Source organism: Lactuca serriola, chromosome 5 (genome assembly GCF_051521515.1).
Source record: "Lactuca serriola cultivar US96UC23 chromosome 5, Lser_US96UC23_V15, whole genome shotgun sequence".
NCBI classification, from domain to species: domain Eukaryota; kingdom Viridiplantae; phylum Streptophyta; class Magnoliopsida; order Asterales; family Asteraceae; genus Lactuca; species Lactuca serriola.
Window position 1 is genome coordinate 192,640,823 of NC_136412.1, and position 22,760 is coordinate 192,663,582.

Below are 22,760 nucleotides of genomic sequence, written 5' to 3' on the forward strand. Positions count from 1 at the left end.
ATATATATATATATATATATATATATATATATATATATATATATATATATACCAATAGGTTCCGGCACCTAATAGGATGTGTGCTCTCCGCTTCATTTCTTGTTCCTCGTTGGGTTGTGGGCTTGGAACGGATTCACCCAATCTATTATCTACCCGATTCTATATACATGTATGCTTAGTATACATTAAATCATCATAAGGGTACCAGGTATGGGTCAGGTTATATGTAACACTCGTGTTTCTAGCCTAGGCATTTATATTGAGTTGATAGTCTAGGCTAACCTTTGTAACTCATTTTGAAGAAATGAAAAGGAGTTATGTGAATATTATGTGAATAATGTGTTTTATGCTTAATTATTAGGGCTTAATTAATTAAGAATAAAAATAAGCGTCAAAATTAAAGTGTGAGATAAGCCCGATATCTTTACATAAAGTTGTAGTGGTCGAAACAAGGATTTCGGGGATATAAAGAATACCAAAATCCGAGTTATAACAAAGAAGTTATGACCTGTCGAAGTTTCGCGACAAAACCGGCACGGTGCTGAATGTCGTAAAAAGTGAGTTTTTGATAAACTACTTTTTAGCCTTAGTAATCTAAACAAAAGTTGTAGTATTCGTTAAACCGAGAAGTTCGATAAAAAGAACGCCCAAATCTGACTTCGTATGAGGAAGTTATGATTTTTCGAAGTTTCAGCGTAGCAGTAGACAGCTAAAAACTCGAATTTTAGATCGAGCAATTTTTAGCCGACACAACCTAAATGAGAATTGAAGGTCTCGTTATTAGGAGCACAACGGTAAAAAGTCTGACGAAAACGGACGTCGGATGAAGAAGTTATGAATTTTTAACGGATTTCCTGTCCCGGTCTGTTAAAAATAATAATATAAAATTTAAAGTCAAAATTAGCCGATGAAGTCTAAACGGAAGTTGTAGATCGTAATTTTAGCTACGTGTGCATATAAAGAACGTCAAAAACGGAGCTCGTATGCGAAAGTTATGGATTTTAGAAGTTTTGGCGCGAAAACCGAAAAATTTCGCATAGTCACACTTTGCCACGTCACCCTCGCCTCGCATGTGACACGTGTCCTGCTGAGTCACCGAAGCTGCTAAGTCACCAGGCTGCTGAGTCACGAAGCCACCTGGCGAGGCGTGTCATGTCCTTCCGAGTCCGAGCTGCGGTCCAATCCGCTGACTACACGTAGAAGCCTCGGTGGCGAGCCTCGCATCCGACGCGTGTGTAGTGACTCATGAGTCCGAACCCTCGCAGGCGCCACGAACCCCCTACTTCGGACCCTAGACCTCGGTCCAATCAAAAGCCGCCAGAGAGCCCTTCGCACGCGCAGCCCTCATGCGAGCCTCCCCCTCTGTGAGCCTTCTCAGCCGTCGGATCAGAAGCCTCCTGGCCGTCCGATCAGAAGCTTCCCCTATAAATAGGAGGGTGCGAGACCTCCCGGGTATTTTTGGAATTTTGCCATATTTAGCCCCTAAACCCATATTTTCTTCATATTAACATCCCGCAAAGCCCCGGTATCGATTGTAAAGCCCGGAATACCCCACGAAGTGCCCGAGAAGCCCGGAAAATTTATCTTTTCGGTTTCGAAGCCCGACTTTTACAAAGCCCGGTTTCTCAATAAAACTCCCGGTTTTATTAGAAACGGTCGTTTTAGGAAACGAATTGCTGCCCGATTATCATCAAATCATGTGAGTGTATAGTCACTTTCATTTTACACATAGATATGAAGTATTTACCTTATAATACGTGCTATGTGTAAATATATTAATTATTTATTTGAGGTGATTGTTGTGTTGATGTTTTATACAAGTTTTAAATTGTATAAGTATTTTTATCTACAAATATGTTGGGTAGAACATGGGTAGATTGTGATGTGTGATAAAATAAAATTGATGAGAGGCCTCGATGTGTTTTGAGATCCAGTCATCTAGCGGAGTTTGGATGACGACCACGGACTTTCTAGACAGTCCAGTGGGAAACATTAGCAGGTCCGCAACCTGTAGGTGTTAATGAACTAAGAGTGTTCATTCGCTGTACTCCATCCCCCTCATGGTTGCCTTTAGGACATGTATGGCTGAGGAAACCCCTTAGCAGTAGTGTCCATCCCGGTGATATTCTTTAGGCTAGGTCCCTTGTGACAAGTGTTTAGGGACATAAAGTGAGGATAACGGGAACGGGTAATCAGGGTTATTGTTGATTGATGAACTTAGTAAGTTTATTATTATTGTGGGTTGAAAACCCTATATGCTCACCAGGCTCCCAAGCCTGACCCACTCAGCTTTTTATGTTACAGGTAGTGGACCCCGAGCATAGTCGGAGGACAACGAGAGATTTTTGGATTATAGGCCAGTAGTTGTAAATAACTGTTGAAAGGCTTATAATGTCTTGTTTATGCTTTTGGATCTGTATCGGAACATGACATCCCGAGGTTTTGATATATATATGGAAAACATATACCTTCTTAATGAAGGGTTTTGATAAACTTTTATCATATTTTGTTTGGGGACCAATTCCGCAACATCTTTTAAAAAGATTTCTCTGATTTTATTTTAAAAAGCATAAATTAAATCGGTCTTTTCTGGCCGAGAAATTAGGGGATGTCACATTATAGGACACAGAGCCAAAGCACAACTTTTCTAGTACAAAACATACTTTCCAAAATCAGTACTTTTGGTATTCAAAACTAGAAACTCCCCAGTAAAGGGTTTAATCCATTTTATTAAACTAGTACAATTTAAAAGACCTTAGGTGAGTAACTCTATAAATCCTTAGTTTATACACCATGTTTATATACAAAGCTAATACCCAATAGGTAGTTAGATGTGTGCTTTCCGCCTTACTTCTTATTCCTCGTTGGGTTGTGGGCTTAGGGCAGATTCACTCAATTAACTTTCTATCCGATATTGGATTATATATAGCAGTATAAACTAAGCTATTATAAAAGTAGTCACTGTGGTCACCATTTTACTATAAGAAATATAGGTTTTCTTAAAAAACTTTTCATTAAATATAAAGGAACCATTACAATTAACTCCATGAGTAACAAGTGAATACACCAGGGTTATATATGACAATGATCTAACAACCAATGGGATGTGTGCTATCCGCCTTAACTTTTGTTCCTCGTTGGGCTGTGAGCTTAGGGCAGATGCACACAATCGATTGTTTGTTTACTCTGAGTCTTATATAACTTGTACCCACTTAGTACCCATAGAAAGGGTTGTAGTGTCATTTTACTTAACTTTCATTCAAGTAGGAAAAATAGGATTTTCTAGAGGAACATGCGAACTTTTCAAAACAGAACTTACAACTTACACCACTTTTACATAAACATTTTCAACAACATTTTACAGCTTACTCACATCACTAAAATCTTATGAACTCACCAGCTTAATTGATGATCAACTCTTTCAAATAACTTGTATTCTCAGGAGACTATTAGACAGGTGCTCGTGCTGGGGATTCAAAAGATGAAGCATTATAGCTTCAAGTCTTGTTTTGTTATTTGTGTATGAATTCTATGTTTTGTGAACACACATTGTAAACACTTTTCTTTCGGAATGAAATGATTGTTCATTACTTGCTTACCATATACATATCTCGTGATACTAAACATGACGTCCTCCACCCCTGAACGATTCCGTCGTTCCGGTTTTGGGATGTGACATATTTGATGTATGGATTTGAATGTATTTCTAGGATTTCTGTAGATATTATTATTTTGCTTTTTTCCCCTTCTAGATTTGGTATCAATGTTACTAGCAAATACTTTGAGTATTTTTTCCTGGTGGGGATAAGGTATTTCTTGTTGGCCGAAAATTTTGACGTGAGATGGTGCTCAAGGAAGGGAAGAGATGAATTCTCCAATTTCATAAAATTAATATTAAAATACATGTGGCTATGCTAATATTAGTAAATTATAAATAATAAATTAAAAATGAAATTTTTGAAGGTAAAATAGTATTTTTAAGTCTCATAAGATCGAGAGCACAACAAAAACATAAAAAAAATAAAAATAAAAAAATAAAAAAAAATAAACATAAACATAAAGATTTAAAAAAAAAAAAAAAAAGTCTATGGATAAACATGCAAATAACCCCTAACCATAGGGACCATTTTTGTAATTTACTCTTAATCTTAATTTATTATTAAAAAACAAGATTTTGTAAAAATTAAAACGTCGCCTGAGAGATTCGAACTCTCGCGGGGAAACCCCATGTACTTAGCAGGCACACGCCTTAACCACTCGGCCAAAGCGACTTTGTTGTCGGTAATTCAAAGCTAAATATATTAACTGAGAAGTATATCTCAATGATTATCCTTTTATTGATTTTAACAATTGTGACTTCTGACTTTGTTGCTCTGTAATTCTCTTGCTCTCTAAACTCAAACCAAATTGGAACCTTATTCTGAAATTTTACAGCTAATTAATAGACCTGAATATATATATATATATATATATATATATATATATATATATATATATATATATATATATATATATATATATATATATATATTACAGTTTTCTGCAAACACTAGTTTACAACAAAAATAAATTAAGGAGAGATGGACTTCTTTTTACCTTTATAGTAAGACAAATCATGGGTAAATAAACTATATAGTTGTATTCTCATTATTATATCAAATTAGTTATTTTCATTTAAGGTCTTTTTTCCTCGTTATTTTATCTCGTTGGTTTATGATTATTTATTAATGTTGTCATTTTATTAAAGTTAAACTAAGTTGTCATAACTGCTATACGATTTCTTTTTTTGAATACGTATTTTGAGAGTTGAGACGGCATGTTTATGAAGTTCTGGGCGGGTAAAAGAATAATGAAGAATTGTTTAAGGACTTGAAATGTAACTTTCCAGAACTCCAGGGTTACAACTTGAAAGAAAAGAAAAAAAACAAAATGGAGATGCGGGGTATCGATCCCCGTACCTCTCGCATGCTAAGCGAGCGCTCTACCATCTGAGCTACATCCCCTTTTGCTATTTTTGATTAATATACCTCTATATATATATTGTATTAACGTATTCAAGTAACACTATATAATTTTGTTTGGGATGTTTTTAAAACCGTATCAGTTATACCACTTAAAAAACGACGAGTGATGTATGTTAAGAATAACTAACTATCATTTTGTATTTTATATATTTCATGAGTAAGCCTAACATAATTATCAAACTTGTTATTCATTTTATTTAAAAAGGAATTGCGATTTAAAAGAAACAATAGCCATCACCGCACATGTTTTTTGTCTATAAAAATGATTGTTAATGTGATGGTAGTGATAGATATGATACCTTTTCATGTTTTTTTATGATTTTTTTTGGTCAAGAAAGAAGTCATGGCTTGATAAATTTATTGAGCTTTTCGACAATTTTATGTACGTAGGTGTAGAAATGATTAAATATTTTATGGTAGGATCATTTAAGTACCTTACTTATGTTGTAGAAACCACACTTAACAAATTAAAATAATATTGATACATCAAAAATATAATATGATTTTCAAATAGTTAATGGTTTATAAAGTTAGATGATATGTCTTTAACTTTATAATAATGGTTAATTCAAATTAATATTTAAAATGTTTTGAAGATACGTGTCACTTGCGATGTTCTTTATGTGTAGATTAATGAAAAAAATTATGAGATTATATAATGAAATATAAAATTGAATATACTAAAAAAACAAACACAATCAATATTGGAAAAACAATTGTTATATCACAAGTTAAAAATTAAGTTATTGTAAGAAATATACATGAACGCATAAAAATAACACAAAAACTATAAGAAAATGCAATCATTAATCATAAATTTGCAAACAATTATATTTATATAATATCTGATGGTTGTTCATATATCATCCTTATTTTCATTTTATATCTAAAATGGTTTTAAACCATCAACAATACTCATTAACTCAATGTTAGTGATAAAACCATCATTATATATGATAATACCATTGTTTTATTTAAAATATGAAAGTAAGGTAATGAAAAAAAACCATATATTGACACAATATAAATTATAATAAATCTTATTTTTTAATCGATTAGATTGTTCTTCACTAAACAACAAAATATGCTAATCAGTGAACTCGTAATATTAGATGACATTCAGACAGTAACGTAAAATTCCCAAATTATATAAAGATATAATGGTTATATGATTTCTAAAATACAATTTTTGTAATATGCTCAATACTTGACATGTCATATTCTTTTAGTTTTTTAAAGTATCACATAATAAAATTGATTGAAATACTTGTTATAAACATGTTAAAAATATAAATTTAGAATATCTAAACTTTATATAATTTAGTTAAAATAAATAAAACCATAATATTTAATATGAAAAGTTATTCAAAATGTAATAGTTATTTATATAATTTGGCTATAAAAAACATTAAAAGGTAATGTAGCACCTGGTTCTTAGTACGTATTCTTGTATTTAATTCTGTTAATGATTTACAATTTTGACCTTGGACTTGGCAAGTCGAAAGACTGACTCGCCGAGTAGAAGCGGGATGAGACACGGAGTTTAAGTTGCGGACTCGGCGAGTCGGGTCCCGGACTCGACGACTAGCCGCTGTCTGGACAAAAACCCTAATCCAGGGGTTTGCGCCCTATTTAAACGACCTTATGCAGCCTCCATCACTCCTTTATGCTCCCAAACACCCCTCACTGAAACCCTAGCCGTTTTTGAAGCAATCTAAGCCTTGTTGGTGGATTTTGGTGTTGTGATCTTAAGCAAGGAAGGAGAGAAACTTGAGGAAGCAAGTAGAGATCAAGGGAACCTGAGTTTGTGCACCTTCTTCAGCTCATTGAAGGTAAAAAGCTATGATCTTGCTCATTCACTTGTTAGATCCCTCTTTGGGGAGGTTTAGGGCTTTTATGAGTCATTTTTGGTGGTCAACCATGTTTGCAAACATGGTTGGGTGTTTAAGCTTCTGAATCACATCATGAAAGGAGTCACTAGGCAGATTTGGGTTGCTTTTGCACCCATGAAAGGTCCCATGTGCCATATGAGCTTGTTTTATGTCCTTTTGAGCTCAAAGTCCCATGCAAGCACGTAAAGTTTGTAACTTTACGTGCTAGATCGGTTGTAGAAGCTTGGATCTATCTTTTGATCAAAGGATGTACATCAGAAAGCAAAGATTTAGGGAATGGACGTGACCAACTCGGCGAGTCCATTCTTGGACTCGGCGAGTCTAGGGGGTTCTGTCCTATTCTGTTGAGGGTCGAAAGGACCCAGTTGAGTGTGGAAAGGTTTAAGGGGGGGGGGGTCTCCGGGGAGTGACCCAACGTTCTGGACTAAGCCATTGATCTGGAAGTTCATGGGACTCGACGAGTTCATGAAGGTACTCGGCGAGTCCAAGGCAATCTTCATAGAACTCGACGAGTTGTTCATACAACTCGACGAGTCGAGGATAGAACGTGTTCATCGGATGAAGATTAACTCGTCGAGTTGTTCATACAACTCGGCGAGTCGGATGAAGGACCATTGAGTATCAGTTAGGAAGTGAAATTGTCGAGTCAATGCCTAACTCGACGAGTAGAGACGGGAGTAAGGATAATCGACTGGATATGGACTCGGCGAGCCGGGTCAACTGGAAGTTGACTTTGACTTTGACTTGACTTTGGTTTGGAATCGGTCAGGGGTAAAATAGTCATTTTACCCTGGGAATAGTATCAATGTCTGATTAAGTGTTTTATGGAAATATAGTCGAGGGATCACCGGAGTAGCTGTCAGACATTCATGGATCAGCTTTTCAGCAGCCAGCCTTTTGAGGTGAGTTACCTTCCAGTAGGGGTGGGTCTAAGGCCACAATGTTGTCCCACCAAGTAGGAGCATTTTAGAAGATGATTGTCTTTGTGATAATTATCTTTATATGGATACATGTTTGGTTATGAGATATATCTGTATGATATGTTACGTGTATGATAGGGATAGTTTTCCCCTGACAGTGGTCCGTAGGACCGAAGGGTAGTTCAGTACTCGGATATGCCTGGTTGTATGCTTATACCTTGTTGTTGTATGTTAGTAGTAGGGGGTGGAATAGACCCCAATTACCGGTTGAGAGATACCGATGATGATTACCGTTTGAAAGATACCGATGATGATTACCGGTTGTAAGATACCTATGATGACTACCGGTTGAAAGATACCGATAATGATTATCGGTTGAAAGATACCAATAGTAATGTATGGTATGTGGTATGATGGGGGAACTCACTAAGCTTTGTGCTTACGGTTTCAATTTTAGGTTTCAGGTACCTCTTCGTCTAAGGGGAAGGAGTCGGCGGCGTGGCATAACATCACACACACATATGATTTTCCGCACGAAGTTTTCTGGGATTGTACTCTGATATGATATTTGTTTATGACATGGGTTTTGAACATGATACTTTGTTTTATGAAATGACGTGTTGGCACAGTATTTTCTAATGAATGCTTTTATGAAATAAATAATTAAAATGAAATTTTTGGGCTTGAAATTTTGGATGTTACAAGTTGGTATCAGAGCCCTAGTTTGAAGGATTCGGACACACCCTCGGGGGTATCTGGACTCAAACCGAGGGACTAAAAGAATTTTTTTCAAGAAAATGGTTTTCTAAAATCTAAAATGGGAAGTTTTAAGAAAGACGAAGTATGTGATGCGTGCGACCGGCCGGGCTCAAGTAAGTTTTCCCTAAGATACCCATACTTGTTATGTTATGTGTATGGTTATGATTCTGAGAATTGCATGCTAGTTAGGGCTAAGGATCTAGGAAGGATGCCTTATATGCCTGTTGTATAAGCTGTATGCTAGGACTGTTTAGTCAGCTGTAGGATGGCCTGTGTAGGTTATGCCTGGTTTGGTTACTCAACGCACGAATGATGCTTGCTTGTGTTATGGGGGTTCTAGCCAACTTCGACTAACTAGTGAACGGATATGTAATAGTATCCGCACACTAGTTAGGGGGACGCGGTAAGGACTCCTAATGCAGCTGACGGCGGGGAGTCTGTCGAAGAGTGCCCTAGGGAGACCTAGGATATGATCAGTGGGAAGAGCATCGGTAAAAAGGGACTTGGCGAAGTCAAGGCAATCCTTGAGGAAAGTACGGATAGATGTGGAAGGTAGTATGGGCCCGTACTACTGAAAGCAGAGGATCCGTACTCGACTCAAGGAGGGCCGAGATGGAACCTGGAAACTTGGAGAGTGTGTGAGACCTTTCGGGGTATATGTGATCCTGAAAATTGTGTTGTTATTTTCAGAATGGTGGTCACACGTCATGGAGCAGGGGGATCAGGATTTGGTTCAGGATCGGGTTCGGGAGCGGGATCCGAGCATGTCGATGATGGGTTACGCGAGTTCATCGCATCTGAGATTACGAGAGGTATCCTTGAGGCGACCCCGGTCATTTTCGGGTTGATCAAGGAAGGGATCGTCGAGCTGATGGAGGATCTCCTCCGGGAATTCAGGAGTGACCTGGCGTCTAGCCAGGTGGGTACACGCACACTGTCCTTTAAGGACTTCCGTGGGAGTGGTGCGCTAGATTTTCATGAGGTGAAGGACCCCATTGCTGCTAGGAGATGGATCGCGGACATTGAATCTGCGCAGCTGACGAGCTTCTGCCCAGAAGGGTCGAAGGTCCGTTTCGCTGCAGGTTGTTTGAGGGATAGATCCAGAGATTGGTGGGAGTTGATTGGCGATACGTTGGGAGCCCCAGCCATTGAGGCTGTGTCATGGTCAGATTTCGTGACCCGATTCAGGGCTGAGTTTGCACCAGCTGTGGAGCTTCAGCAACTGGCCAGAGAATTCTTGGATATGAGACAGACTACGGAGACTGTGGCGAAGATCACTGCCAAGTTCTGGGAGAGGGCCTTGTTGGTACCCCAGTATGCGGGGGATGAGGATATGAGGAGGACCCGATACCATGACATGCTACAGGCTGATATTCGGGAGCATGTTCGTTTCTTTGCTTGCCCTACCCTGGAGTCCATGATTGTCAGGGCTAGGGAGAGAGAGAATGATTTGGAGCACATACGGAAGAGGAAGGCCTCCGAGGGGCAGGTGATGGGGGCTTCGGGGAAGAAGCCCAAGGGATCCGATGGTAGGCCGAAAGGCCAGTCAAGGTGGGACCGCTGTGGGAAATGCGGTCGGTCACATGAGGGAGTTTGTCGCACTGGGTCGGGTTCAGGCTGCTATAAGTGCGGCAAGGTGGGGAATTTTGGCAGAGATTGTACTGCCCCTGCTTCTGCGATTCAGACATCAGACCTGATTTGCTTCCATTGCAATCAGAGGGGCCATAAAAAGGCCAATTGTCCCAGGTTGACAACAGCAGCAGCAGAAGCGCCGGCATTGGCGCCAGCGTCAGCGACAGCACGACTTGTGGATGGCCGGAAGGTCAAGTCGGAGGCTCCAGTGGTTCGAAGCCGAGCATTTCAGCTGACAGCCGAGGAGGCATGCGCTGCACCCGATGTGGTGACGGGTATGATTCTTTTCCTCTGATTTATTTGTATGATGTTATGATATTGATATGTGCTCTGTGTATATGCATTTAGGATTGTTCCATGTAAACGGTATCCCAGTTCAGGTGTTGTTTGATTCGGGTGCTACCCGATCATTTGTCTCTCTTGCGCTTAGCAAGCAGTTTCCTGAGTCTTCGGGCATTTTGGACTGCCCTCTAGAGGTCGAGATTGCAGATGACCGATCAGTGCGAGCATCGAAGGTCTACCGAGATTGTGTTTTGAGGCTGTTCGAGGAACGTTACCTGGTAGACTTGGTTCCCATACCATTGCGAGGGAACAAGGTTATTATAGGCATGGATTGGTTGAGACCCAATGGGGCAGTGATAGATTGTGCACATCAGCCGGTACGGATCAGGACCCCAAGTGGGGGAGAGTTGGTAGTGCAGGGCGAGAGGCCACAGGGAGGACCAGCTGTATGTTCAGCAACTAGAGCTAGGTGCTACCTTCAGTAGGGTTGCGCATGGTATATCGCGTATGTTATGGACACTCGGGAGGTGGGTAAGGCGACAGTGGGCGATATACCCGTGGTGCGGGAGTTTATAGATGTATTCCCCGAGGAGTTGCCTGGGATACCTCCGGAGAGGCAGGTGGAGTTTAGGATCGACCTAGTCCCTAGTACGGCTCCGATAGCCAAGGCGCCGTATCGGTTGGCTCCTCCTGAGATGCAGGAGTTGTCTACATAGCTGTAGGAGCTGTTAGACAAGGGATTCATTAGACCGAGCAGTTCACCCTGGGGAGCCCCGATTCTGTTTGTGAAGAAGAAGGACGGGTCGCATCGGATGTGTATAGACTATCGGGAGCTGAATAAGGTAACGGTGAAGAACCGTTACCCACTCCCGAGGATCGATGACCTCGTCGACCAGCTTCAGGGAGCATCTTGGTTCTCCAAGATTGATTTGCGATCAGGGTATCATCAGATGAGGGTCAGAGAGGAGGATGTGCAGAAGACTGCTTTTCGGACGCGCTATGGTCATTATGAGTTTGTGGTGATTCCTTTCAGGCTCATCAATGCTCCTGCCGTGTTTATGGATCTCATGAATCGCGTGTGCCGGCCGATGTTGGATCGGTCTGTGATTGTTTTCATTGACGATATCTTGGTTTATTCCAAGACGCGAGAGCAGCATGAGGAGCACTTGCGTGAAGTTCTGAGTACTTTGAGGAGGGAGAGCTTATATGCTAAGTTCTCCAAGTGTGAGTTCTGGTTGCGTGAGGTGCAGTTTCTGGGGCACCTTGTCAACCAGGACGGGATATCAGTGGATCCGGCCAAGGTAGAGGCTGTGATGATATGGGAGGTCCCGAGGTCTCCATCCGAGATTCGGAGCTTCCTAGGATTGACGGGCTACTATCGGAGATTCATTCAGGACTTCTCCAAGATAGTCGTACCCCTGACCAGGCTGACGAGGAAAGTCGTGGTTTTTCATTAGGGGCCCGAGCAACAGGCCGCATTCGAGACATTGAGACAAAGATTGTGCGAGGCGCCAATCTTAGCCCTGCCAGAGGGCATGGAGGATTTTGTTGTGTACTGCGATGCGTCCATCTTGGGTTTGGGCGCAGTGTTGATGCACAGAGGACACGTTATTTCTTACGCTTCGAGGCAGCTGAAGCCTTACGTGGCGAACTACCCGACGCATGATTTGGAGCTAGGGGCTGTTGTGTTTGCCCTTAAGATTTGGCGTTATTACCTCTATAGGGTTCGTTGTACCATCTACACGGACCACAAGAGCCTGAGGTACCTCATGGACCAGCCGAATCTGAACATGAGGCAACGTCGGTGGCTTGACATGGTAAAGGATTATGATTGTGAGATCCTTTACCATCCGGGAAAGGCCAATGTGGTGGCTGACGCGCTTAGCCGCAAGGCAGCGCCGATCCGAGATATCTGCCTGAGGATGACAGTGGTGACTCCGCTGTTGGAGCGGATTCGGGAGGCTCAGCAGGAGGCTATGAAGGAGGAACATCGAAAGAGTGAGCGGGTTATGGGGCAGGTTTCCTCCTTTGACTATGATAGCCGAGGGTTATTGACTCTTCACCGTAGGGTGTGGGTCCCTTATCATGGAGGCGTGCGCCAGGTTCTGATGGAGGAGGCGCACAAATCTCGGTTCTCCATTCATCCCGGGGCGACGAAGATGTATAAAGATCTTCGTTTGGACTATTGGTGGCCCTGCATGAAGTGGGATGTGGCATGGTACGTGGAGCGGTGCTTGACCTGCAGGAAGGTCAAGGCCGAGCATCAGAGACCGCACGGCAAGATGCAGCCATTGGATATTCCGCTATGGAAATGGGAAGACATCACGATGGATTTTATCACCAAGCTTCCCAGGACCGTGCGGGGAGTGGATTCAATCTGGATCATTGTCGATCGGTTGACCAAGAGCGCCCACTTTATCCCGATTCAAGAGAGCATCTCGGCCGAGAAATTGGCTGATATTTATATCAGAGAGGTGGTGGCGCGGCACAGAGTGTCAGTTTCGGTGACTTCAGATAGGGATGTGCGGTTCACATCCAGGATTTGGAAGAAATTCCACGACGAGTTGGGTACTCGTCTGCATTTCAACACCGCCTTTCACCCGCAGACGGATGGCCAGAGCAAGCGGACCATCCAGAATTTGGAGGACATGTTGTGGGCATGTGTTTTAGACTTCGGAGGTAGCTGGGATACCTACCTTCCGTTGGCGGAGTTCTCGTATAATAATAGCTATCATGCGAGTATCGACCGTCCTCCCTTCAAGATGTTGTATGGGAGGAGGTGCAGGACCCCGATATGTTGGGGCGACGTTGGCCAGAGGGTCATGGGGAGCACCGATGTAGTGCTCAAGACAACAAAGAAGATTCAGCAGGTCCGGAGCAGGCTTCAGACTGCTCAGAGTCGACAGAAAAGTTATGCCGATAAGCGTCGATCAGACCTGGAGTTCCAGGTCAGGGATATGGTTCTCCTGAAGGTGTCGCCTTGGAAGGGCGTCATCCGATTCAGGAAGCGGGGAAAGTTGGGTCCCAGGTTTATTGGACCGTTCAGGGTTGTAGCTAGGGTGGGCAAGGTGGCATACCGGCTGGATCTTCTAGCCGAACTCAGTCAGATCCATATCACTTTCCAAGTCTCTCAACTGCGGAAGTGCCTGGTGGACGACTCGGTGGTGATACCCTTGGAGGACATTCAGGTTGATGACAACCTGAATTACATCGAGTGACCTGTAGCGATCCTTGACCGGAAGTCGAAGGATCTGAGGAACAAAAGAGTGGAACTCGTGAAGGTGCAATGGTAGCACCGGAAGCGGTCGGAGTGGACGTGGGAGCCGGTGGACGAGATGATGGAGCATTACCCCGAGTTGTTTCAGGAGCGAGCAGCAGACTTCGAGGACGAAGTCTAGAATAAGTGGGGGAGATTTGTAGCACTTGGTTCTTGGTACGTATTCTTGTATTTAATTATGTTAATGATTTACAATTTTGGCCTTGGACTCGGCGAGTCGAAGGACTGACTCGCTGAGTAGAAGCAGGATGAGACGCGGAGTTTAAGTTGCGGACTCGACGAGTCGGGTCCCAAACTCGACGAGTAGCCGCTGTCTGGACAAAAACCCTAATCCAAGGGTTTGCACCCTATTTAAACGACCTTATGCAGCCTCCATCACTCCTTTATGCTCCCAAACACCCCTCACTGAAACCCTAGCCGTTTTTGAAGCAATCTAAGCCTTGTTGGTGGATTTTGGTGTTGTGATCTTAAGGAAGGAAGGAGAGAAATTTCAGGAAGCAAGAAGAGATCAAGGGAACCTGAATTTGTGCACCTTCTTCAGCTCATTGAAGGAAAAAATTTGTGATCTTGCTCATTCACTTGTTAGATCCCTCTTTGGGGAGGTTTAGGGCTTTTATGAGTCATTTTTGGTGGCCAACCATGTTTGCAAACATGGTTGGGGTTTAAGCTTCTGAATCACATCATGAAAGGAGTCACTAGGCAGATTTGGGTTGCTTTTGCACCCATGAAAGGTCCCATGTGCCATATGAGCTTGTTTTATGTCCTTTTGAGCTCAAAGTCCCATCCAAGCACGTAAAGTTTGTAAATTTACATGCTAGATTGATTGTAGAAGCTTGGATCTATCTTTTGATCAAAGGATGTACATCAGAAAGCAAAGATTTAGGGAATGGACGTGACCAACTCGGCGAGTCCATTCTTGGACTCGGCGAGTCTAAAGGGTTTTGTCCCATTCTGTTGAGGGTCGAAAGGACCCAGTTGAGTGTGGAAAGGTTTAAAGGGTGGGGGGGGAGGTCTCCAGGGAGTGACCCAACATTCTGGACTAAGCCATTGATCTGGAAGTTCATGGGACTCGGCGAGTGCATGAAGGTACTCGGCGATTCCAAGGCAATCTTCACAGAACTCGATGAGTTGTTCATACAACTCGGCGAGTCGAGGACAGAACGTGTTCATCGGATGAAGATTAACTCGTCGAGTTGTTCATACAACTCGGTGAGTCGGATGAAGGACCATTGAGTATCAGTTAGGAAGTGAACTTGTCGAGTCAATGCCTAACTCGACGAGTAGAGACGGGAGTAAGGATAATCGACTGGATATGGACTCGGCGAGCCGGGTCAACTGGAAGTTGACTTTGACTTTGACTTGACTTTGGTTTGGAATCGGTCAGGGGTAAAATAGTCATTTTACCCTGGGAATAGTATCAATGTCTGATGAAGTGCTTTATGGAAATATAGCCGGGGGATCACCGGAGCAGCTGTCATACATTCGCGGATCAGCTTTTCAGCAGCCAGCCTTTTGAGGTGAGTTACCTTCCAGTAGGGGTGGGTATAAGGCCACAATGCCGGCCCACCAAGTAGGAGCATTTTAGAAGATGATTGTCTTTGTGATAATTATCTTTGTATGGATACGTGTTTGGTTATGAGATATATCTGTATGATATGTTACGTGTATGATAGGGATAGTTTTCCCCTGACAGTGGTCCTTAGGACAGAAGGGTAGTTCAGTACTCAGATATGCCTGATTGTATGCTTATACCTTGTTGTTGTATGTTAGTAGTAGGGGGTGGAATAGACCCCAGTTACCGGTTGAGAGATACCGATGATGATTACCGGTTGAAAGATACCGATGATGATTACCGGTTGTAAGATACCGATGATGACTACCGGTTGAAAGATACTGATGATGATTATCGGTTGAAAGATACCGATAATAATGTATGGTATGTGGTATGATGGGGGAACTCACTAAGCTTTGTGCTTACGGTTTCAGTTTTTGGTATCAGGTACCTCTTCGTCTAAGGGGAAGGAGCCGGCGGCGTAGCATGACATCACACACACATATGATTTTCCGCACGAAGTTTTCTGGGATTGTACTCTGATATGATATTTGTTTATGACGTGGGTTTCGAACATGATACTTTGTTTTATGAAATGACGTGTTGGCACACTATTTTCTAATGAATGCTTTTATGAAATAAATAATTAAAATGAAATTTTTGGGCTTGAAATTTGGGATGTTACAGGTAAGCCGTTTATCTACACTCTAAAGTCTAAACTAAAAAAATATATATCACAAGCTTTTACTTTTACCAAAAATTTATATAATAGCTTAGGTTACGGCGTGTTTGGTAAAATTCATATTAGGCACAAATGAACTCCATGTCCACACAAATTAACATTTAGAAGTATAGAAACTAAAGATAAAGGAATTTTGAAGTTGTAGTATGGTGTTTTGAAATTGTACTACATGTATATAAAAGCATAATAACATGTCATACTTTACTTGAACATTTTTATTAATTAATTTGGTCACATATAAAAAAATATTAATTATGAAAAATATTATTATAATTAAATTCAAAATACATTTATTATTGATGAGTTAAAAACTCTTAGATCATTTAGATCTTTCACAAGTGTGATAAAAGAATTCTAACAGTTTAAGAACAAATTAAGAATAAACACAGATCAGAATCAAATAAGAGCTTATGATTCAAAACTAAGTCATGCCTCAGCAGAGCTCGATGAAGAACTTCTGCTGTAGAGGCGAGCTAGGGTTTACAAAATAGTAAATACGAAAACAATCAAACCGCTCACTTCTAAGCCTGCATGCATGTAGCTTATATACTAAACCCTAATGTAAAATAATGCACGGCTGGACAGACCCAATACCGGCAACTAAACTAGGCTATGGATCGAGCCCATGACGCAATCCTCTAGACTCAACAATCTCCCCCTTTGCGTCAAATGAGGTAAGAGATTATTTCTTCTGAGCAGGTCTCACCGTCTTTATAACTTTGAACAGTTTAGGAATAATGGAGAGAAGAGTCTGTGGGAATAGAATGTACCACCTCAGCATGTCGACGAACAGCTTTTTATCAGCAGCAGTGTTCTGGTTGCACCTTTGTATAATTTCCAATATATGCTCGAGACAGGACGTCGAGAAAAGGTGTTTGTCAACAAGAGCGAACATGCACTTTTGACCTTCGCCCCTGAGAAACATTAATGTATGATACTTGGAATCAATCTTCCCCTTGATCGTGGAATTAACATTGCCAGCTCTGCCCATCGGTTTGATCGTTGGTTGCTTGTGTATGGCAGATGCAATTTCCTGGTCCATCTTAGCTACCTCATGTATGTAGCAAACAAGCATACGTTTGACATGATCAATAATTGGCTGATACTCCTAAAGATTTGACAAAAGGATGTTGTTGAGGAGTATCCAGTCATGGGGGTTGAGGTTCGGTAGATCAGCAAGGGAAAAGTGGTGAACAGAGCCTTCGGTTCCTCTAGTCACTCTGAACTTGACATTTATGAATTTCCCTGCGGAATAGGGTTTCATCACCCTGACGGTGGTAATCTTCTTTAAACTCCATGTTTGGTATTGAGGTTGAGCAAACTCCAAGTAAAACTCTAACAGATCCCTATCTACCTTCAGGTTTGGAGATGGAATGGCAGCAGTGGAGTTGAAACAATGGAAGACGAATGCCTTTCTAGTGATTGGCATATCGAACTGCGCATCCCTGGAGTTGTTAAGGCTGAATGAAATTATAGGTTCGAGCCATAGAACAGCTGGCTCATCAATCGCACACCTCTGAGGCGATTCTTTAGTCCATTCAGGGAACATGGCCTTTTTCTTTTTAAGGAGCTCCGCCTCCTTTCGCTTCTGTTCTAGCTCAGCCTTCTCCTTCATAGACATTTCTTCAGTTTGTTTTTCTGAAGAATCAACCTTTGGGACAGGCTTCCTGAGAACTTCAACATAAACATCATCTTCTTCGTTGTCGGTATCATCTTCACCGATTTTCTTCTTTTTCTTTTACTTATTACTGACCGAAGCTTCATTACCCTTCGGTTCAGCAGCTGGCTTGGAGGTAGAAGGATGAGGTTGATTTGTTTCTTGCTTTTCTTGCTTCAACTCTTTCTCTCCCCCTTGTTGCGGTTGGACACCAGTCACCGGAACACCCTCGATACGACTGAGGACGTCTAGTGCCGGTCGGAGCTTTTCTGCCAAATGCCTTCGGGTGGTGATAGCGACAAGGGGATCATGACCTTCAATTAGATGAAGAAGGATGGAATGAATGTCTGCAGCAGAACTCCTTATGACTTCCCTCTCTGACTTGAGGTCATCAATCTCAGCATGAGCAGTTTTCAGCTTGTGAGTTTGCAATTTAAGCTGATTTGTGCATCTGGCAAGCTCATCTATAACACCATTTTCCATAGCTAAGTTTGCTTGAAGTTAAGATAAGCGTTCGTTGACATTAGCATGGAACGCTTCATTCTCCTATTGAATAGCAATGCGTGCTGCTTCAACCTTCGAGCATTCAGACTGAAGAGTCTGTTGAAGAGTTTCTACAGAAGAAGTAACTGTAGCAACATTCTTGGCAGCAACAGTCTGCAAAGAGTCTAAAAAGATGTGAGCCTGGGAAACTAGTTTATCGAATTTTGTGGTCGCTTCCTTGCACTCCTTTGTAGAGGCATCAACAGCACGAGAGGCATGTTGACACTAAGAAGTGGAGGCTTCAATAGCCTTGGCTGCAGCAGTTAAGGAGGCTGAATGTTCTGTAACAACTGATGAGAACACAACCTTTAATGCAACATCTGAATAAGCCCCATAGGAAGAGGAGGAAAGCAATTGATCTAGCTTGTCGTTTACCGCTTTGAGATGATGTTTGGTGATAGGCTCATCGTCATCATCCTCACTCTGGACTCGATAAGGACTGAAGTATGTAGAGTCGAACTCCAAGTCCTCACCGCCCAAAATTGGTGTTGTTTCTGTAGAAGGTGTGGGTGATAAGGTTTAGAAGTAGTTGGAGGTTCGGTAGTTGGTGGAGGTTCGGTTGTAAAAGTAGGTTTGGTTATTGGAGGGTTGGGAATAGTGAAGGTAGGTTTTGTAGTGGTGGTAGAAGTTGTATCTGTGAAAATGGGAGTGAGAATAGGTATTGAAGTGAAGGGTTGAGAAGTGGTTGTTTGAGAGATAGGAGGGATAGAAGCAGGAATTGTAACAGGTGGAGGTGAAGGAGGCAAAGAACGAACCAGAATATCTGGAGTAGGGGAGCGAGGTGGAGTGTTGCCTCGACCCGAAACTTCTTCATCAGAACTTTAGTTCTCAGAGTCTGAAGATGGATCGTTCTTCTGCCTAGGAGGAACATATACTGAATCCGAACTGCTTGAGGATTGAAGAATAAGTTTCCTAGCAGGCTTCTTCTGCTTTTTAGGTTAAGGTGGAGAAGGAGCAGCTTTATCAGTTTTCCTCTTCTTGGGGGTCTGCCCCTTGGATGGTTTTGTTACAGGACCCTCCTTATGTGATTCAGGTTTCTTGCCCCTTTTGGCTGGTTTATCAGCTTCTTCAATTGAACGAAGCATCGCCGACGTAAGTTCACGTGGACCAACAACTTTACGCCTCCTGTACTGCTGAAGTACGTTACTGGCTGCAGAGATACAACCGAGCATGGTTTCTGGAATTGAGCCGATGTACGAAAACTTTGTGGGGTCAGTGACGATGATCTTCGTCGTATGAAAGATAGCGGTGGAGGAAAGCAAGGAATCCGCCATAATAGGGACACGATTGCGATCCATTGCCCATTTGGTGATAATGGACCAGAAACGCCCACATGAAATTTCTGAGTGCTTTGACGAAGAGAGTAGACTTTGAACCAACTGCTGCCAAATTATAGACCCATAGTCAAGGTTGAGCCCGTTGTACAATCCATACAACACCGTCATAAAGGCCTTGCTAGCACCGTCAGAACCAGCATTGCGCTCAGATAGACCCTTGAATAAAAGAGTGAATAGGCCATTCCATTGAGGAGGAAGGCAGGACTTCTTGAACTTCATGACGGTAGTTAAGGTTTCAGTATACCCCATCTGATAAAACATAGTGAATAGTTGACCAGTGGTAATGGAGTCAGGGTTTACCAGAGACGGATCTTGTGAGAGACCGATTAGGGCACAACATCGACTCTTGGAGATGGAGACTTTCTCATCATGAAGCTCAAAGTGGACACGTTCATTGGCCTTGTCGTAGAACGCCGTAGAGTAGACACGGGATAAGAACGACATTGGCACAATTTCAACCTTTGTCAGTGCATCGACGAGTGGAGAGTATTTGAGACACTCAACCACATACAACATGTACGGCTCATAAACGAAGGGAGTAAGATCGATGATTAGGTTTTGTTGGGGTTTTATTGTGAGTAGGGGTTGACGAACTGAGGTATCATGAAAAAGATGAAGATTCTGCCATTGTAGGAGCTTGAGAGTGATGATGAACAGTTGCAGAAAATAGGCGGGTTTCTTGGAGAGTTTTTTGGAAGTGATAAAGGTTGAGAGAGCCCCGTTCCAATTCCTTTTATACATACAAGGAAGAGAGAGAAGAATCCGGATGAAATCTTGGATTATCTCTAAAATCGCGCCTGAATTGATGTGTGAACAGTTGGCATGCCGAAGATGACGCAGGAGAGAGAAAAACGTTTCCCCTTTTTCACGCCTTTTCATAAAATCACCCTTTTCAAATCGCCAAACCATTTGAATTTCTGCTGAGTCAGCAACCTTTTCATCCCTATCGTTTCACCTGACGACGCTTGAGTTTTTGTGCCTTGATAATCTGTGTAAAACTTAGATTTTTGGAAAATTAAAAATTTTCGTGCAAAGGGTGTAAAAGATAAAGAAATAAAACAAATATTTGGGGATTATCTATGATGTCGTTTTTTTGACATAAATCAATTGATTCTGGGCAAAAATCACTTCCTTCAACGTCAAGAGAGACATTGAAGTGCTTGCTTGGTTTCCCATGAAATAACGATCAAAAACTTGTTAAGAAGTTTTGAAAGGCATCTTTTAAAGGTTAAAGGGGTGTCTTTCACTTCAATTCATAATTTCGATACTTAACATAAGATCAAAAGAGAATGAAGTACTTGTGAGATCATTGTGATCTGTTGAACAAGTAGGTGAGAAATAATTTGTTAGTGACGAGAGAATTTAAGAAATCTCAAAAAAATAAACTGGATCTTTTAGGGTTAGAGAAATCTTGGGGAAAGGCAATCTCATAAAGATCACTCAGAAAGAAAAAGAGATTCCATTAGGTAACAAGTAAGATCTTGAATTTTTGAATTCACCGTCAATTCATTAGTGGTGTTGAATTTTGGGTTTCACTTAGTACATAGTATCATGAGACTAAGATCATGAACACAGATTTTGTATAACCATAAACCTCAGTGGTTAAAACTGAGAGTCTTAGGGGTTATAGTGATGAAACGAAATATAATAGAGAAAGATGATGGAGATGGTACAAGAAGCAAATGTACCTCTGCTTATTAAAGAGAAGATGGTCTAAGCAGACAACTCTAAACTCAGTGTGAGTTTAGTAAGGTAGCTCATGATTATAGTGAACTTGATAGCCTGGACTGGGAAAACATGATTGGTGTAGATCATGTTATTAAGGCTTCACTCAGAATCAGTTGAGACTTGAGTCTACATACAGCAGCATCTTCTAGGGACACCTAACTAAGGAAAAAAGATTTACCTGCCCGAGATGCGTCATCGAGAATCACACTTAGATAAAAAAACGTTAGAAATATGGAAAATAGTAAAAACACAAAAAATATTTTTGGATTTTTGTGAAAATTGACCAGTTGAACAAAAGAAAAAAATATTTTTGGGATTTTAGAAATGGAAAGGAAGTAATAATAAAAAAGATACAAAAGAATACATTTGAAACGCCTTAAAAAAATAAGGAAGTTCAGAAGGACCGAACCCGAAATAGACCAAACGCTCGGTTCATTTCGGTTCATGGACCAACTTCACCCGAAATAGACCGAACGCTCGGTTCATTTCGGTTCATATAGGTTCGCTCTATTTCGCTTGTACCTTTATGGGAGCGAAGGCGATTTTGGTATTGACTCGGCTTGCATCATTCCTAGGCCTTGTAAGATCTTATTGAAGCTTGCTTCAGGTAAAGCCTTTGTGAATATGTCTGCCAGTTGATCAGTCGTTCTGACGAAGTGAATTTCGACGTTGCCATCTTCGACGTGATCCTTGATGAAATGATATCTAAGTGCGATATGCTTAGTCTTCGAGTGTTGCACTGGATTGTGACAGATTCTAATTGCGCTTTCAGAGTCACAGTACAAGGGGATTTTCTTCATGTTTAAGCCATAATCCCGGAGTTGACTCTGTATCCATACGACTTGAGATGTATAAGATGCTGCAGCAATGTATTCGGCTTCTGCAGTGGATAACGACATGCAAGTTTGTTTCTTGGATTGCCAACTTACTAATTTTCCATCCAGAAACTGACATCCTCCTGTGGTTCTTTTACGATCTAATCCACAGCCACCTAGATCAGCATCTGAAAAGGCTTGCACGAAAAATCCGGAATTGGCTGGATACCATAGACCGAGAGAGGAGGTTCGCTTCAGATAGCAAAAGATGTTCTTCACTGCTTGAAGATGAGGTTCTCGAGGGTTGGCTTGAAATCTAGCACAATAACATACTGAGAACATGATATCAGGTCTACTAGTTGTAAGATACATCAAAGACCCGATCATCTGTCGATAAAGCGTTGTATTAGCTGCTGGTTTCTCCAATGATGGTGTGAGTTTCGTTCCAAAAGCCATCGATACTTTTACTTTGGAATCTCCCGTCATTCCAAAATTGGTGAGCAAAGCCTTGGTATATGCTTCCTGATTAATAAAAATGCCTTTGGGTCCCTGTCTAATGTTCAATCCAAGAAAGAAACTAATAGGACCCATTGAGCTCAT

General features: G+C 41.7%; 2 non-coding genes across 2 annotated transcripts; both read right to left on the reverse strand.

Annotated features, from left to right (window-relative positions):
- Positions 1-4,189: 4,189 nt before the first annotated feature.
- TRNAS-GCU (transfer RNA serine (anticodon GCU)) lies at positions 4,190-4,271 on the reverse strand. The gene has a single exon. It is a non-coding gene; the product is annotated as a tRNA-Ser (tRNA).
- A 659-nt stretch (positions 4,272-4,930) lies between these two features.
- On the reverse strand, positions 4,931-5,003 carry TRNAA-AGC (transfer RNA alanine (anticodon AGC)). Its single transcript has one exon. It is a non-coding gene; the product is annotated as a tRNA-Ala (tRNA).
- Positions 5,004-22,760: the final 17,757 nt, after the last annotated feature.